The sequence below is a fragment of the Oncorhynchus clarkii genome, unplaced genomic scaffold, assembly GCF_045791955.1.
Source record: "Oncorhynchus clarkii lewisi isolate Uvic-CL-2024 unplaced genomic scaffold, UVic_Ocla_1.0 unplaced_contig_12320_pilon_pilon, whole genome shotgun sequence".
Lineage (NCBI taxonomy): Eukaryota > Metazoa > Chordata > Actinopteri > Salmoniformes > Salmonidae > Oncorhynchus > Oncorhynchus clarkii.
The window spans coordinates 203,818-223,502 of record NW_027261085.1 but is presented as its reverse complement, the minus strand read 5'-3'; the positions used below and the strand labels follow the sequence as shown (position 1 = coordinate 223,502).

General features: G+C 46.0%; 1 protein-coding gene across 14 annotated transcripts in view; it reads right to left on the bottom strand.

Moving 5' to 3' along the window:
- The window catches only part of LOC139404702 (protein PHTF2-like), a 111,705-nt gene that overhangs the window by 61,397 nt on the left and 30,623 nt on the right, over positions 1-19,685 (bottom strand). For 2 of the 14 annotated variants that reach the window (XM_071147321.1, XM_071147324.1), the window contains exon 1: positions 1,196-1,371. The exons of the other annotated variants lie outside the window; for them this stretch is intronic. The gene's annotated coding sequence lies outside the window, so the exon portion shown is untranslated. Of the gene's footprint in view, positions 1-1,195; positions 1,372-19,685 lie in introns of those variants that run through there. 14 annotated transcript variants of the gene reach the window in all.

Here is a 19,685-nt window from a genome sequence, read left to right as displayed (position 1 = left end):
TCAGTCTCTCTCTCTAAACAGATGGGCTGTTATGTGAAGGGGAGTCAGTCTCTCTCTCTAAACAGATGGGTTGTTATGTGAAGGGGAGTCAGTCTCTCTCTCTAAACAGATGGGCTGTTATGTGAAGGGGAGTTAGTCTCTCTCTCTAAACAGATGGGCTGTTATGTAAAGGGGAGTCAGTCTCTCTCTCTAAACAGATGGGCTGTTATGTGAAGGGGAGTCAGTCTCTCTCTCTAAACAGATGGGCTGTTATGTGAAGGGGAGTCAGTCTCTCTCTAAACAGATGGGCTGTTATGTGAAGGGGAGTCAGTCTCTCTCTAAACAGATGGGCTGTTATGTGAAGGGGAGTCAGTCTCTCTCTCTAAACAGATGGGCTGTTATGTAAAGGGGAGTCAGTCTCTCTCTCTAAACAGATGGGCTGTTATGTGAAGGGGAGTCAGTCTCTCTCAACAGATTCCATCTGACAGTGTTGAGTTTGGGAAACCCTGCTCAAGGGTTTCAAGTACATCTGGACGTTTTTAAGTACACTACGATGTTTTTAAGTACACTACGATGTTTTTATGTTTTTAAGTACACTACGATGTTTTTAAGTACACTACGATGTTTTTAAGTACACTACGATGTTTTTAAGTACACTACGATGTTTTTAAGTACACTTGGACATTTCAAGTCTTTATTTGATGAGCATATGTTTCTGGGTGGGGCCTTCTTGTTTTGTCTTCTGGCTCTGCACAATAGCTGGGTGTGTGTGACACCCCATCTCATTCAGCACACACACATTCTGTGCTGAGTCTTTTTCCACCTTCAGCGTTTGATTGAGCCTGGCATCGTGTGCTAGATGGGCGGTGTAAGGGGTTGGCACTTCTGGGACTATTATATTTCACCAGGCAAGCGTAGTCAAGCGCAGCAGAGTTACTAGGAAGAAAACAAACGTTATTTCCCAGGTCTGACGGCAGTTGGTTTCCCTCCATAGAACTGTCGTGGTCCAGGAGGAAAGTGGTGTTCCTAGAATATAAATACTATTTCTCACAGAGACTATTTATAGCTAGGAGGAAATGTCTGTTTTTCTTAAAGAGAAGTCTCATTCCTGACTGATTACACTGTTGCTAGGATGCTCCTCCCAGTCCAATCCTTCTGCTCTATTTCTCTGTGTGTGTGTGTGTGTGTGTGTGTGTGTGTGTGTGTGCGCGCGCACCTGGCAACGACATCAAAAGCAGATCCTCCACTTCAAAACACACAGCTTCCATGTCTTTGCGGCTTAAGAACCGAGCTTTGAGAGGTAGATAGACTGACGCTAGAGAATCAGATCACAGTGATCTGTAGTGATGACATATGAGGTCGACACCTAGTCCCCAGGCGGCACCTGGCATCCTGTTCAGGAGGAATAAACAGAACAGAGCTGTTTATATCTATCATGCCACACAGTGAGCCAGCCACCAATAGAACAAGCGAGACTGTAGCATCACAGTGAGCCAGCAGAGCTAATAGAACAAGAGAGACTGTAGCATCACAGTGAACCAGCAGAGCTAATAGAACAAGAGAGACTATAGCATCACAGTGAACCAGCAGAGCTAATAGAACAAGAGAGACTGTAGCATCACAGTGAACCAGCAGAGCTAATAGAACAAGAGAGACTGTAGCATCACAGTGAGCCAGCAGAGCTAATAGAACAAGAGAGACTATAGCATCACAGTGAACCAGCAGAGCTAATAGAACAAGAGAGACTGTAGCATCACAGTGAACCAGCAGAGCTAATAGAACAAGAGAGACTGTAGCATCACAGTGAGCCAGCAGAGCTAATAGAACAAGAGAGACTATAGCATCACAGTGAACCAGCAGAGCTAATAGAACAAGAGAGACTGTAGCATCACAGTGAACCAGCAGAGCTAATAGAACAAGAGAGACTGTAGCATCACACAGTGAGCCAGCAGAGCTAATAGAACAAGAGACTGTAGCATCACACAGTGAGCCAGCAGAGCTAATAGAACAAGAGAGACTGTAGCATCACACAGTGAGCCAGCAGAGCTAATAGAACAAGAGAGACTGTAGCATCACACAGTGAGCCAGCAGAGCTAATAGAACAAGAGAGACTGTAGCATCACACAGTGAGCCAGCAAGGCTAATAGAACAAGAGAGACTGTAGCATCACAGTGAGCCAGCAGGGCTAATAGAACAAGAGAGACTGTAGCATCACAGTGAGCCAGCAGAGCTAATAGAACAAGAGAGACTGTAGCATCACACAGTGAGCCAGCAGGGCTAATAGAACAAGAGAGACTGTAGCATCACACAGTGAGCCAGCAGGGCTAATAGAACAAGAGAGAATGTAGCATCACAGTGAGCCAGCAGAGCTAATAGAACAAGAGAGACTGTAGCATCACAGTGAGCCAGCAGGGCTAATAGAACAAGAGAGACTGTAGCATCACAGTGAGCCAGCAGGGCTAATAGAACAAGAGAGACTATAGCATCAAAGTGAGCCAGCAGAGCTAATAGAACAAGAGAGACTATAGCATCACAGTGAGCCAGCAGAGCTAATAGAACAAGAGAGACTATAGCATCACAGTGAGCCAGCAGAGCTAATAGAACAAGAGAGACTGTAGCATCTTAAACTGAGATCACAGAGGTCTCTCTGGTCGTGTCTACACTTGACACTTACATGCGACTTCTCCTATCTGAATACGAAGATCACATTGAAAAGACTGGTCTCGACGCACAAAAGTCACTTTGTGGTGTGATTGTGTTCAGATCTGTCTGACCACTTCAGGGGGGGTGGTCTGGGATGCATTGTGTGAGCATTTCTCCTCAGTCTGGACGCCATCTGTTTACCGAAAGTGCATAAAGTGTGTGACATCATCAGCACTCGTCCCACAAGTCTCCAGAAAACGTGTGTTTTGGGACCGAGAGGCAGCGTTTCATTATAACGTTGGGAGAAATACGTTCCTGGTGTGTGAGGAACATGTTTACTGGCCTCATAAATGCAAGACAGAGAGCTAATATTTATATAATGTGTTGTCAGACAGAGGAGGACTTCAGCCTGTAGTCTGTAGCTCCATTAACACAGTCAAACACTCTCTCACACTGTCCCACACATTCACATAGATGAACAGGAATTCACACACACTGATTGGACACTCCGGTCCGCGAGCAGAAGGCTTTTCACTTATTCTGTGATGAGTGTTTTTACATTTTATGAGGTCCTCGCTGAAGGAGTGTTGAGAGACAGCGAGACAGAAAATACGGATCGTTGAGGAGTTAGGCTAGCTGGGCTGAATCTGAATGTGATTCCCAGTATTTCAGGTCATTGCCTGTTCTCTCTAGCTAAGCCCCCTTCCATCCAGAAATGATACGGTTGCTTTAAAAAGAGATTAAACGTCATAATTCAATGTTTGTGTTTTTAGTCTGCTCAGAAAAAAATCCCTACGTGATGTCTGTGTTGCATGTTGGTTTTCACTCCTGCTGGATTAATCAAAACATAAACTAAAATCCCCAACCAGTCATTATTCACCAGTCTGTATGTAGACTGTCATGGCTCTGGTACAACCAGTCTGTATGTAGACTGTCATGGCTCTGGTACAACCAGTCTGTATGTAGACTGTCATGGCTCTGGTACAACCAGTCTGTATGTAGACTGTCATGGCTCTGGTACAGCCAGCCTGTATGTAGACTGTCATGGCTCTGGTACAGCCAGCCTGTATGTAGACTGTCATTGCTCTGGTACAGCCAGCCTGTATGTAGACTGTCATGGCTCTGGTACAGCCAGTCTGTATGTAGACTGTCATGGCTCTGGTACAACCAGTCTGTATGTAGACTGTCATGGCTCTGGTACAACCAGTCTGTATGTAGACTGTCATGGCTCTGGTACAGCCAGCCTGTATGTAGACTGTCATGGCTCTGGTACAGCCAGTCTGTATGTAGACTGTCATGGCTCTGGTACAACCAGTCATTATTCACTTGTCTGTATGTAGACTGTCATGGCTCTGGTACAGCCAGCCTGTATGTAGACTGTCATGGCTCTGGTACAGCCAGTCTGTATGTAGACTGTCATGGCTCTGGTACAACCAGTCATTATTCACCAGTCTGTATGTAGACTGTCATGGCTCTGGTACAGCCAGCCTGTATGTAGACTGTCATGGCTCTGGTACAACCAGTCATTATGTAGACTGTCATGGCTCTGGTACAACCAGTCATTATTCACTTGTCTGTATGTAGACTGTCATGGCTCTGGTACAGCCAGCCTGTATGTAGACTACCATGGCTCTGGTACAGCCAGCCTGTATGTAGACTATCATGGCTCTGGTACAGCCAGTCAACAACAACCTCCTCAGCTTTTTTGGAGTTGTCTAAAGCTGCTGGTTAGTTACTATAATCACAGTAAGATTAGACCTAGCTACTCCTTAGTGACAACACTGCATGGGCCAAGCAATCACACACACACACACACACACACACACACACACACACACACACACACACACACACACACACACACACATCAATGTTCCACAGCGTCATCCAGATAACTATACAGGAAAATTGTTACTCAGTTTACATAGAAACTAGACTAGCCAGAAAAACCTGGACGGTTCACGAGGAGCGTTCCCAAAAACATCTCCTGTTATGTTGAGGAGTCTTGCTAGAACACACACACACACACACACTGGAGCAGAGACCAGGCATGTGTGTGTACTAGTAGTGTGTGTGATTCAGCAGAGACCAGTTGTGTGTGTGTGTGTGTGTGTGTGTGTGTGTGTGTGTGTGTGTGTGTGTGTGTGTACAGCACATCCCCTCATATCTCACTCAAAACAAATAACAGCAGTATCCATAAAGACTACCTTCAGGTTAATCTCTTGAGGATTGACGATGTAATCTGACCAAATTACACAAAATGTTCATTCTGGGTTACCTTCAGGTTAATCTCTTGAGGATTGACGATGTAATCTGACCAAATTACACAAAATGTTCATTCTGGGTTACCTTCAGGTTAATCTCTTGAGGATTGACGATGTAATCTGACCAAATTACACAAAATGTTCATTCTGGGTTACCTTCAGGTTAATCTCTTGAGGATTGACGATGTAATCTGACCAAATTACACAAAATGTTCATTCTGGGTTACCTTCAGGTTAATCTCTTGTGGATTGACGATGTAATCTGACCAAATTACACAAAATGTTCATTCTGGGTTACCTTCAGGTTAATCTCTTGAGGATTGACGATGTAATCTGACCAAATTACACAAAATGTTAATTCTGGGTTACCTTCAGGTTAATCTCTTGAGGATTGACGATGTAATCTGACCAAATTACACAAAATGTTCATTCTGGGTTACCTTCAGGTTAATCTCTTGTGGATTGACGATGTAATCTGACCAAATTACACAAAATGTTCATTCTGGGTTACCTTCAGGTTAATCTCTTGTGGATTGACGATGTAATCTGACCAAATTACACAAAATGTTAATTCTGGGTTACCTTCAGGTTAATCTCTTGTGGATTGACGATGTAATCTGACCAAATTACACAAAATGTTAATTCTGGGTTACCTTCAGGTTAATCTCTTGAGGATTGACGATGTAATCTGACCAAATTACACAAAATGTTAATTCTGGGTTACCTTCAGGTTAATCTCTTGTGGATTGACGATGTAATCTGACCAAATTACACAAAATGTTAATTCTGGGTTACCTTCAGGTTAATCTCTTGAGGATTGACGATGTAATCTGACCAAATTACACAAAATGTTAATTCTGGGTTACCTTCAGGTTAATCTCTTGAGGATTGACGATGTAATCTGACCAAATTACACAAAATGTTAATTCTGGGTTACCGTCAGGTTAATCTCTTGTGGATTGACGATGTAATCTGACCAAATTACACAAAATGTTAATTCTGGGTTACCTTCAGGTTAATCTCTTGAGGATTGACGATGTAATCTGACCAAATTACACAAAATGTTAATTCTGGGTTACCTTCAGGTTAATCTCTTGTGGATTGACGATGTAATCTGACCAAATTACACAAAATGTTAATTCTGGGTTACCTTCAGGTTAATCTCTTGAGGATTGACGATGTAATCTGACCAAATTACACAAAATGTTAATTCTGGGTTACCTTCAGGTTAATCTCTTGTGGATTGACGATGTAATCTGACCAAATTACACAAAATGTTAATTCTGGGTTACCTTCAGGTTAATCTCTTGAGGATTGACGATGTAATCTGACCAAATTACACAAAATGTTCATTCTGGGTTACCTTCAGGTTAATCTCTTGTGGATTGATGATGTAATCTGACCAAATTACACAAAATGTTCATTCTGGGTTACCTTCAGGTCAACTCATTCAGTCACAGTTTGGGCTAAATATTAATCAATATTACTGGGAAAGGGGACACCTAGTAACCCAAAGGTTGCTGGATCCAATCCCTGAGCTGACAAGGTAAAAATCTGTCCTTCAGCCCCTGAACAAGGCAGTTAACCCACTGTTCCCCTGAACAAGGCAGTTCACCCACTGTTCCCCTGAACCAGGCAGTTAACCCACTGTTCCCCTGAACCAGGCAGTTAACCCACTGTTCCCCTGAGCAAGGCAGTTAACCCACTGTTCCCCTGAACCAGGCAGTTCACCCACTGTTCCCCTGAACAAGGCAGTTAACCCACTGTTCCCCTGAACCAGGCAGTTAACCCACTGTTCCCCTGAACAAGGCAGTTAACCCACTGTTCCCCTGAACAAGGCAGTTAACCCACTGTTCCCCTGAACCAGGCAGTTCACCCACTGTTCCCCTGAACCAGGCAGTTCACCCACTGTTCCCCTGAACAAGGCAGTTAACCCACTGTTCCCCTGAGCAAGGTAGTTAACCCACTGTTCCCCTGAACAAGGCAGTTCACCCACTGTTCCCCTGAACAAGGCAGTTAACCCACTGTTCCCCTGAACAAGGCAGTTAACCCACTGTTCCCCTGAGCAAGGTAGTTAACCCACTGTTCCCCTGAACAAGGCAGTTCACCCACTGTTCCCCTGAACCAGGCAGTTCACCCACTGTTCCCCTGAACCAGGCAGTTCACCCACTGTTCCCCTGAACCAGGCAGTTAACTGTGCCCACCCACTGTTCCCCTGAACAAGGCAGTTCACCCACTGTTCCCCTGAACCAGGCAGTTCACCCACTGTTCCCCTGAACCAGGCAGTTAACTGTGCCCACCCACTGTTCCCCTGAACCAGGCAGTTCACCCACTGTTCCCCTGAACCAGGCAGTTCACCCACTGTTACCCTGAACCAGGCAGTTAACTGTGCCCACCCACTGTTCCCCTGAACCAGGCAGTTCACCCACTGTTCCCCTGAACCAGGCAGTTAACCCACTGTTCCCCTGAACCAGGCAGTTAACTGTGCCCACCCACTGTTCCCCTGAACCAGGCAGTTCACCCACTGTTCCCCTGAACCAGGCAGTTCACCCACTGTTCCCCTGAACCAGGCAGTTAACTGTGCCCACCCACTGTTCCCCTGAACCAGGCAGTTCACCCACTGTTCCCCTGAACCAGGCAGTTCACCCACTGTTCCCCTGAACCAGGCAGTTCACCCACTGTTCCCCTGAACCAGGTAGTTCACCCACTGTTCCCCTGAACCAGGCAGTTCACCCACTGTTCCCCTGAACCAGGCAGTTAACTGTGCCCACCCACTGTTCCCCTGAACCAGGCAGTTCACCCACTGTTCCCCTGAACCAGGCAGTTAACTGTGCCCACCCACTGTTCCCCTGAACCAGGCAGTTCACCCACTGTTCCCCTGAACCAGGCAGTTCACCCACTGTTCCCCTGAACCAGGCAGTTAACTGTGCCCACCCACTGTTCCCCGGGCGCTGAAGACGTGGATTAAGGCAGCCCCCCAAACCTCTCTGATTCAGAGGGTTAAATGAGGAAGACGCATTTCAGTTGAAGCCATTCAGTTGACTAGGTCTCCCCCTTTGCCATTATAAATATCTGAATATCTGCTGCTGATGAGAGGTTAGGAGCTGGGCCTCTCTGAGCTAGATCTGTCTGAAATGACTTCTACAAACTGTCTGTGTGTAGGTACCTGAGCAGGGCCATAGGGCAGGCTGAGCATCTACCACCTCACTATCAGATTAGGTGTTGGGGTCATTTCTGCTTAACTAACCTAAAATGGAGGTAGATCTGTGTCACAGCCTCACAGTGCCTTTACAGAGAAGCAGAGACAGAGTGAAAGACACCATGAAAAGGGCTTCAATAATAGGATGTTCACTCCTCTGGTCTAAACCTTTCAGCTTGAGGTCCAAATGGCACTCAATTCCCCTATATAGTGCACTACTTTTGACCAGGGTCCATAGGGCTCTGTTTAAAAGTAGTACACTATATAGGGAATAGGGTACCGTTTGGGACTCTCAACCAGTCTCTCAGTGGACCTGTAAGTAGGTCAGGGCAGAATAACAAACTGGGCGCTGGGGGAACATAAAAATAGATTCCTGAACCTCTTACCCCCTACAGAAGGCTATCTCTCCAGGAACAGGGTTGGAGTTAAAACCTACAGAAGGCTGGGAACAGGGTTGGAGTTAAAACCTACAGAAGGCTATCTCTCCAGGAACAGGGTTGGAGTTAAAACCTACAGGAGGCTCTCTCTCCAGGAACAGGGTTGGAGTTAAAACCTACAAAAGGCTATCTCTCCAGGAACAGGGTTGGAGTTAAAACCTACAGGAAGGTATCTCTCCAGGAACAGGGTTGGAGTTAAAACCTACAGGAAGGTATCTCTCCAGGAACAGGGTTGGAGTTAAAACCTACAGAAGGCTGGGAACAGGGTTGGAGTTAAAACCTACAGAAGGCTATCTCTCCAGGAACAGGGTTGGAGTTAAAACCTACAGGAGGCTATCTCTCCAGGAACAGGGTTGGAGTTAAAACCTACAGGAGGCTCTCTCTCCAGGAACAGGGTTGGAGTTAAAACCTACAAAAGGCTATCTCTCCAGGAACAGGGTTGGAGTTAAAACCTACAGGAAGGTATCTCTCCAGGAACAGGGTTGGAGTTAAAACCTACAGGAAGGTATCTCTCCAGGAACAGGGTTGGAGGTAAAACCTACAGGTCCACTACGGCCTCTCCTCCCCCTCCTCCTCTCAGCTGCTCCTCCTCCTCCTCTCAGCCTCTCCTCCTCCTCTCAGTCTCTCACCCTCCTCCTCAGTCTCTCACCCTCCTCCTCCTCTCAGCCTCCTCCTCCTCTCAGCCTCCTCCTCCTCTCAGCTGCTCCTCCTCTCAGCTGCTCCTCCTCCTCCTCCTCTCAGCCTCTCCTCCTCCTCTCAGCCTCTCCTCCTCCTCTCAGCCTCTCCTCCTCCTCTCAGCCTCTCCTCCTCCTCTCAGCCTCTCCTCAGTGACTTACTACCAGAGATCAAACCACCAGTATCTCTACCACATGCCGCTACTTGGATGGGTTAAAAAGGAGAAAAGGAGAGAGAACCAGACTGAGGAGTGTTCAGGTCCCTGCCAATCAAAACCATCTGGATTCCATTGCAGCCAAGGACAGCATAGTTCAGTGTGTGTATGTTGGAGCCCTGCTGAGTGAAACAGGTCAATATTGTAGATGTGGAAATGACAGAGAACCATACGAGGGGACAGGCCTCTAACTGTTCTGACACCATTGGGGTGTTAACTGCAGGCTAGGGTGGTCTCCTTGTCTAGCTACCTCATCATTGTGTTATGGTTTCAGAACATCAGTCTGGACAGGGCAAATCAGAACATCAAACTACATGTTTGTCCAGGTGGACAGTGCTGATTGTGATTTCTGAGTGTGACTATGAAGTCCTCTCACATTGTACAGTACAGTAACAGTACTATTAGCCTAGCTGTAAACTACACCAAGTACAGTAACAGCACTATTAGCCTAGCTGTAAACTACACCACGTCCAGTACAGTAACAGCACTATTAGCCTAGCTGTAAACTACACCACGTACAGTAACAGTACTATTAGCCTAGCTGTAAACTACACCACGTACAGTAACAGTACTATTAGCCTAGCTGTAAACTACACCACGTACAGTACAGTAACAGTACTATTAGCCTAGCTGTAAACTACACCACATACAGTACAGTAACAGCACTATTAGCCTAGCTGTAAACTACACCACGTACAGTACAGTAACAGTACTATTAGCCTAGCTGTAAACTACACCACGTACAGTAACAGTACTATTAGCCTAGCAGGAAACTACACCACGTACAGTAACAGTACTATTAGCCTAGCTGTAAACTACACCACGTACAGTACAGTAACAGTACTATTAGCCTAGCTGTAAACTACACCACGTACAGTAACAGCACTATTAGCCTAGCTGTAAACTACACCACGTACAGTAACAGCACTATTAGCCTAGCTGTAAACTACACCACGTACAGTACAGTAACAGCACTATTAACCTAGCTGTAAACTACACCACGTACAGTAACAGCACTATTAGCCTAGCTGTAAACTACACCACGTACATGACGGTAACAGTACTATTAGCCTAACTGTAAACTACACCACGTACAGTAACAGCTCTATTAACCTAGCTGTAAACTACACCATGTACAGTACAGAACAGCACTATTAGACTAGCTGTAAACTACACCACGTGCAGTACAGAACAGCACTATTAGCCTAGCTGTAAACTACACCAAGTACAGTACAGTAACAGTACTATTAGCCTAAACTACACCACGTACAGTAACAGTACTTTGTAAACTACACCACGTACAGCAAAGTATAGTAACAGTACTGCTGTAAACTACACCACGTACAGTACAGGACAGTACTGCTGTAAACTACACCACGTACAGTACAGTCCTGCTGTAAACTACACCAAGTACAGCAAAGTATAGTAACAGTATTGCTGTAAACTACACCACGTACAGTACAGTAACAGTACTGATGTAAACTACACCACGTACAGTAACAGTACTGATGTAAACTACACCACATACAGCAAAGTATAGTAGCAGCACTGATAAATGTACTGCTGTAAACTACACCACGTACAGTATTGTAACAATACTTCTGTAAACTACACCATGTACAGTATTGCTGTAAACTACACCACGTACAGTACAGTAACAGTATTGCTGTAAACTACACCACATACAGTATAGTAACAATACTTCTGTAAACTACACCACATACAGTACAGTAACAGTGTTGCTGTAAACTACACCACATACAGTACAGTAACAGTATTACTGTAAACTACACCACATACAGTACAGTAACAGTATTGCTGTAAACTACACCACATACAGTAACAATACTTCTGTAAACTACACCACATACAGTACAGTAACAGTGTTGCTGTAAACTACACCACATACAGTACAGTAACAGTATTGCTGTAAACTACACTAGCAACACAACTGACAGGTTAAGTACCAGAGGATGAATGGCTTCATTATGTCAATACTGACAATAGTCGCAGAGAGAGAGAGAGAGAGAGAGAGAGAGAGAGAGAGAGAGAGAGAGAGAGAGAGAGAGAGAGAGAGAGATGAGAGCGAGAGAGAGATGAGAGCGAGAGAGAGATGAGAGCGAGATGAGAGCGAGAGAGAGAGAGAGAGAGAGAGATAAAGAGAGAGAGACAGAGAGAGAGAGATAAGAGCGAGAGAGAGCGAGAGAAAGAGCGAGAGAGAGAGAGAGAGAGAGAAAGAGAGAAAGAGAGAGAGCGAGAGATAGAGAGAGATGAGAGCGATAGTGTCGGAAGTCAGTCCGATTAAAAATCAGGAGGTGGGAGGTTACAGAGTTACATAATTCTGTGTAATGAATTACATAAAACAGCGGTTATGAAAACAATTCTGAAATGCTACGCTGATCAGAGAGCAGCACACAGACAGAGAATGGATCCAGCCTATCACATAATACAACACTAGCTACTATGCTACACACAGCCATAAACAACTCACATCTCTTCATTGTCAGACTAGTGCTGCTGTATTGCCTAGCAGGTCTATCTGGGGGGGGGGGGGGTCTGGGTATCTTGTTCAAATAAGAAGGGGTGCATTACCAGTCAGAAAGTGTTCCTCCATTTTGTAGTGGTCGTGTAGCTCATTAAAGTGAGTGTAACCCAACACAGCTACCTGGCCCGGTGCATTTAATGACATGGAAGGACTGCATCTCTGGACTGCAACCAGGTGAATGTGTTTGAGGAGGGGGGAGAGGGAGAAAAGAGGGGGAGGGGACATCTGATCAACCCCCCCAACGATCAGAGGTGCCTGAGGTTTTGCTGGTGGGGTATCCTGGGTGTGTGTGTGGGCATGTTTTCCATCAGGCTGATTCCCTTGCTAGCTCCAGTTACACCACAAGACCCCAAACTCAAGTTGCACTCTCTAAGTGACATAAAGACAGCCTAGACCTGCTGACGCCCATGATGGAAGACCAACAGGACACTCTCTAAGTGACATAAAGACAGCCTAGACCTGCTGACACCCACGATGAAAGATCAACAGGACACTCTCTAAGTGACATGAAGACAGCCTAGACCTGCTGACACCCATGATGGGAGGTAGAGAGGGGCTGGGGTGGAGGTAGAGAGGGGCTGGGGTGGAGGTAGAGAGGGGCTGGGGTGGAGGTAGAGAGGGGCTGGGGTGGAGGAGGTGGAGGGCTGGTAGATCTCTCAGGTGTCCCACTGACTGACATTGTTAGTCATGATGAGATTAGGTAGATAAAGACAGCGAGAGACGAGAGGAGGAGAGATACTATTCGTTCACTTATTCAGTGTCTCTGCTGTCCCCAATGTCCCTCTTCATAAATACTGCAGAAATAACCCTGAACACACACACACGTTATTGGGGGGAAACAGAAATGGTTACTTATAGGGTTTTATTTTTGACGATACATCTTATCTTATCGTTTTGACAATATCGCATTATATTATTTTTGCGCTAGTTGCCTGTACCTGCACCAAAACTCCAAGATGTTTCCTTCATCGCTTGTTCTCTATCTTCTTTAAAAAAAATTGTGAGTAAACACATTTCCATGTTCTTTGCTCCGTTCATCTTTCCCTCGATCCTGACTAGTCTCCCAGTCCCTGCCGCTGAAAAACATCCCTACAGCATGATGCTGCCACCACCATGCTTCACCGTAGGGATGGTGCCAAGTTTCCTGAAGAGATGACGCCTGGCATTCAAGCCAAAGAGTTCAATCTTGGTTTCATCAGACCTGAGAGTCTTGGTTTCATCAGACCTGAGAGTCTTGGTTTCATCAGACCTGAGAGTCTTGGTTTCATCAGACCTGAGAGTCTTGGTTTCATCAGACCTGAGAGTCTTGGTTTCATCAGACCTGAGAATATTTTAGGTTCCTTTTTGCAAACTCCAGGCAGGCTGTCATGTGCCTTTCACTGAGGAGTGGTTTCGGTCTGGCCACTCTACCATAAATACCTGATTGGTGGAGTGCTGCAGAGATGGTTGTCCTTCTGGAAGGTTCTCCCATCTCCACAGAGGAACTCTGGAGCTCTGTCAAAGTGACCATCGGGTTCTTGGTCATCTCCCTGACCAAGGCCCTTCTCCCCCGATTGCTCCGTTTGGCCCGGCGGCTCTAGGAAGAGTCTTGGTGGTTCCCAACTTCTTCCATTTAAGAATTATGGAGGAAAATGTGTAGGTATTTCTGTTTTTGTATTTTTATTAAATTGGAACATTTTCTCAACCTGTTTTTTCTATGTTATTATATTGTATGTCGATTGATGATATTTAAAAATAATAATAATCCATTTAAGAATAGAGCTGTAACGTAACAAAATGTGGAAAAAGTCAAGGGGTCTGAATACATTTCGAATGCACTGTATAGTGAGCAATATGTTTCGAACATGGAATCCCAATAAAATCTCAGTATTGCATCACCATGTAGTACAGTCCAGACACTGTTAGAGGATGTTTTCAAACCAACAACTTAAACTTAGGTAAAACTTAAATCCATTTTGACTCATTTCTATCAGCATGTTAAATGTGCAAGCAGGGGGAAAAACCCTCTAGACCACCTTCACACCACACACAGGGACACGTACAACACTCTCCCTCGTCCTCCATTTGGAGAATCTGACCATAATTCTATCCTCCAGACTCCTGCTTACGAGCAAAAACTAAAGCAGGAAGTACCAGTGACTCACTCAATACGGAAGTGGTCAGATGACGCAGATGCAAAGCTACAGGACTGTTTAGCTAGCACAGACTGGAATATTTTCCTGGATTCATCCGATGGCATTGAGGGGTATACCAAGTCACCGGCTTCATCAATAAGTGTATTGATGGCGTCGTCCCCACAGTGACCGTACGTACATACCCCAACCAGAAGCCATGGATTACAGGCAACATCCGCACTGAGCTAAAGGGTAGAGTTGCTGCTTTCAAGGAGAGGGACACTAACCCGGACGCTTATAAGAAATGGCGATGCCCTCCGACGAACCATCAAACAGGCAAAGAGTCAATACAGGACTAAGATTGAATCGTACTACTCACCTTCCCTCCCTCTCTTTGTACCTTAACCCATCTCTTTCCCTGGGACAGCCTAAAAACACGCCACTTCCACACAGCTACCACCAAAAGTACATTTTTTGTAGCAAGTTCAGAGAATTACGCAGACGGGTTAGAAGAATGAACGTAACAGGTTAGGAGAATTAGGTTAAGGTTACTACGAAAGTCCCCTCTTTCCCTCTGTGGCCAGGCTTGTCTTCTTCTCCTCTCTCCTCCCCAGGCTTAAAGCCATTTCTCCCGGCTACTTTACATAGCACTACATGCCACCACAAGCACTTAACCACACTGTTTACACAGGTTACCAACACTGGTTACAGGGCAGGGTAAGGGCTTTTTACAATGACCCGAGGACAGACAACACTACAAGTGACACCAATAATATGGGTTTTAGCAATCTGAAAAAACAAGCTATTAGATGTAACTCATGGCAGTTCCTCACCTGGGCCTGGGATGTTTCCCATGTCATCTAGGATGTTTCCCTAGTCATCTAGGATGTTTCCCTAGTCATCATCTAGGATGTTTCCCATGTCATCTAGGATGTTTCCCATGTCATCTAGGATGTTTCCCATGTCATCTAGGATGTTTCCCTAGTCATCTAGGATGTTTCCCTAGTCATCTAGGATGTTTCCCATGTCATCTAGGATGTTTCCCATGTCATCTAGGATGTTTCCCATGTCATCTAGGATGTTTCCCTAGTCATCTAGGATGTTTCCCATGTCATCTAGGATGTTTCCCTAGTCACCTAGGATGTTTCCCATGTCATCTAGGATGTTTCCCATGTCATCTAGGATGTTTCCCATGTCATCTAGGATGTTTCCCTAGTCATCTAGGATGTTTCCCTAGTCATCTAGGATGTGTCCCATGTCATCTAGGATGTTTCCCTAGTCATCTAGGATGTTTCCCATGTCATCTAGGATGTTTCCCATGTCATCTAGGATGTTTCCCATGTCATCTAGGATGTTTCCCTAGTCATCTAGGATGTTTCCCTAGTCATCTAGGATGTTTCCCTAGTCATCTAGGATGTTTCCCATGTCATCTAGGATGTTTCCCATGTCATCTAGGATGTTTCCCATGTCATCTAGGATGTTTCCCATGTCATCTAGGATGTTTCCCATGTCATCTAGGATGTTTCCCATGTCATCTGGGATGTTTCCCATGTCATCTAGGATGTTTCCCATGTCATCTAGGATGTTTCCCATGTCATCTAGGATGTTTCCCTAGTCATCTAGGATGTTTCCCTAGTCATCTAGGATGTTTCCCTAGTCATCTAGGATGTTTCCCATGTCATCTAGGATGTTTCCCTAGTCATCTAGGATGTTTCCCTAGTCATCTAGGATGTTTCCCTATCTCTGTAGCATAGCCCAGCAGAGAGGGTTTATTACTAGGGTAATGTTTTGAGTAGAGAACACACCAAACAGAAATGTATTGACGAAAGCTGAAGTAGACTGCAGACCAACAGACTGACTGAAGAATGTGATGAGCTGCTATGAGAAGGCTGTCTGGAAGTAGAGCCCTGCAGTGCCCTGCATAGTCAGCAGTGTGTGTGGTTACTGCTCGTTTCCTCTCTGCACGAATACACACCACACTCCGCTGCACACATGGTTGTCGCAGGCTAAATAAAAGACCGGCTAGTTGTGGTGTCACTTCCTGTATCTATCTCTCCTCTGGTTGGGAACATGGCCTGTCTCTCTCTGTCAGTCTCTCAATCTAATCATCTCTCTCTGTCGCTCTTTCTCTCTACTTGTCAATTCAATTCAAAGGGCGTTGTTGCCATGGGAAACATATGTTTGCGTCGCCAAAACAAGTGAAGTAGATAATAATTAAAAAGTGAAATAAACAAGTGAAACCCATCAGTGAACATTACACTCACCAAAGTTAAACGAATATAGACATTTCAAATGTTATATTATCTACAGTGTTGTAACAATGTGCAAATAGTTCAAGTACAAAAGGGAAAATAAATTAACAGACAAATATGGGTTGTATTTACAATGGTGTTTGTTCTTCACTGGTTTCCCTTTTCGCGGGCCACAAATATTTTTTGCACACTGCAGTATTTCGCCTAACAGATACGGGAGTTTATCAATGCTCGATTTGTTTTCAAATTCTTTGTGGATCTGTGTAATCTGAGGGAAATATGTGTCTCTAATGTGGTCATACATTTGGCAGGAGGTTAGGAAGTGCAGCTCAGTTTCCACCTCATTTTGTGGGCAGTGTGCACATAGCCGGTCTTCTCTTGAGAGCCATGTCTGCCTACGGCGGCCTTTCTCAATAGCAAGGCTATGCTCACTGAGTCTGTACTGAGTCTGTACATAGTTTGAGTCAGTCACAGTGGTCAGGTATTCTGCCGCTGTGTACTCTCTGTTTAGGGTCAGTCACAGTGGTCAGGTATTCTGCCACTGTGTACTCTCTGTTTAGGGTCAGTCACAGTGGTCAGGTATTCTGCCGCTGTGTACTCTCTGTTTAGGGTCAGTCACAGTGGTCAGGTATTCTGCCGCTGTGTACTCTCTGTTTAGGGTCAGTCACAGTGGTCAGGTATTCTGCCGCTGTGTACTCTCTGTTTAGGGTCAGTCACAGTGGTCAGGTATTCTGCCACTGTGTACTCTCTGTTTAGGGTCAGTCACAGTGGTCAGGTATTCTGCCGCTGTGTACTCTCTGTTTAGGGTCAGTCACAGTGGTCAGGTATTCTGCCGCTGTGTACTCTCTGTTTAGGGTCAGTCACAGTGGTCAGGTATTCTGCCGCTGTGTACTCTCTGTTTAGGGTCAGTCACAGTGGTCAGGTATTCTGCCACTGTGTACTCTCTGTTTAGGGTCAGTCACAGTGGTCAGGTATTCTGCCGCTGTGTACTCTCTGTTTAGGGTCAGTCACAGTGGTCAGGTATTCTGCCGCTGTGTACTCTCTGTTTAGGGTCAGTCACAGTGGTCAGGTATTCTGCCGCTGTGTACTCTCTGTTTAGGGTCAGTCACAGTGGTCAGGTATTCTGCCACTGTGTACTCTCTGTTTGAGTCAGTCACAGTGGTCAGGTATTCTGCCGCTGTGTACTCTCTGTTTAGGGTCAGTCACAGTGGTCAGGTATTCTGCCGCTGTGTACTCTCTGTTTAGGGTCAGTCACAGTGGTCAGGTATTCTGCCAGAACTCTGCATGCAGAGTGTCAATTGGGTCTTTGTCCCATTTTGTGAATTCTTGGTTGGTGAGTGGACTGCAGACCTCACAACCATTTATTATTTATTTGACCTTTATTTAACCAGGCAAGTCAGTTCAGAACACATTCTTATTTTCAATGACGGCCTAGGAGCAGTGGGTTAACTGCCTGTTCAGGGGCAGAACGACAGATTTGTACCTTGTCAGTTCGGGGGTTTGAACTTGCAACCTTCATGAAGGGCAATGGGGTTCCATAACTGATTCATGTTTCTGCATGTTTGCTGTCGGTGAGACCACTTATCTCACCTCGCTGGCTATCAGGTCAACAAGGCGGTCATGTCTAGCATGTCTAGCAACGTACAAATCCTTACAGCAGCCATTCACAACATGGACAATGGACTCCATCACATTAGAATACAGAATGGGTCATGGTCTGCAGGGTACCAGAGTGCTAGAGGATATTTTGTTGGTAGAACTTGCAGCCTCGCCTGAACAGTAAAGGTGAGAAGGTCCTCGCCAATGGCAGCTCTCGTTCTCTGCTAGCCTGCATCAGGAGACATCACGCTACATTGATGCTGCCCTCTGTAACACACAGGAGACATCACGCTACAATGATGCTGCCCTCGGTAACACACAGGAGACATCACGCTACAATGATGCTGCCCTCGGTAACACACAGGAGACATCACGCTACATTGATGCTGCCCTCTGTAACACACAGGAGACATCACGCTTCAATGATGCTGCCCTCTGTAACACACAGGAGACATCACGCTACAATGATGCTGCCCTCTGTAACACACAGGAGACATCACGCTACAATGATGCTGCCCTCTGTAATACACATGAGACATCACGCTACAATGATGCTGCCCTCTGTAACACACAGGAGACATCACGCTACATTGATGCTGCCCTCTGTAACACACAGGAGACATCATGCTACATTGATGCTGCCCTCTGTAACACACAGGGTTGGAGCGCTACATTGATGCTGCCCTCTGTAACACACAGGAGACATCACGCTACATTGATGCTGCCCTTGTAACACACAGGGTTGGAGCGCTACATTGATGCTGCCCTTGTAACACACAGGGTTGGAGTGCTACATTGATGCTGCCCTCTGTAACACACAGGGTTGGAGCGCTACATTGATGCTGCCCTTGTAACACACAGGGTTGGAGCGCTACATTGATACTGCCCTCTGTAGCACACAGGGTTGGAGCAGCACAGCACCGTGCATTAACCTCAGCCACAGCACCGTGCATTAACCTCAGCACCGTGCATTAACCTCAGCACCGTGCATTAACCTCAGCACCGTGCATTAACCTCAGCCACAGCACCGTGCATTAACCTCAGCACCGTGCATTAACCTCAGCCACAGCACCGTGCATTAACCTCAGCACCGTGCATTAACCTCAGCACCGTGCATTAACCTCAGCACCGTGCATTAACCTCAGCACCGTGCATTAACCTCAGCACCGTGCATTAACCTCAGCCACAGCACCGTGCATTAACCTCAGCACCGTGCATTAACCTCAGCCACAGCACCGTGCATTAACCTCAGCACCGTGCATTAACCTCAGCACCGTGCATTAACCTCAGCCTCAGCACTGTGCATTAACCTCAGCCTCAGCACCGTGCATTAACCTCAGCCTCAGCACCGTGCATTAACCTCAGCACCGTGCATTAACCTCAGCACCGTGCATTAACCTCAGCACAGTGCATTAACCTCAGCACCGTGCATTAACCTCAGCCACAGCACCGTGCATTAACCTCAGCCACAGCACCGTGCATTAACCTCAGCCACAGCACCGTGCATTAACCTCAGCCACAGCACCGTGCATTAACCTCAGCACCGTGCATTAACCTCAGCACCGTGCATTAACCTCAGCACCGTGCATTAACCTCAGCACCGTGCATTAACCTCAGCACCGTGCATTAACCTCAGCACCGTGCATTAACCTCAGCACCGTGCATTAACCTCAGCACCGTGCATTAACCTCAGCACCGTGCATGAACCTCAGCACCGTGCATGAACCTCAGCACCGTGCATGAACCTCCCTTTACATCTGAGTA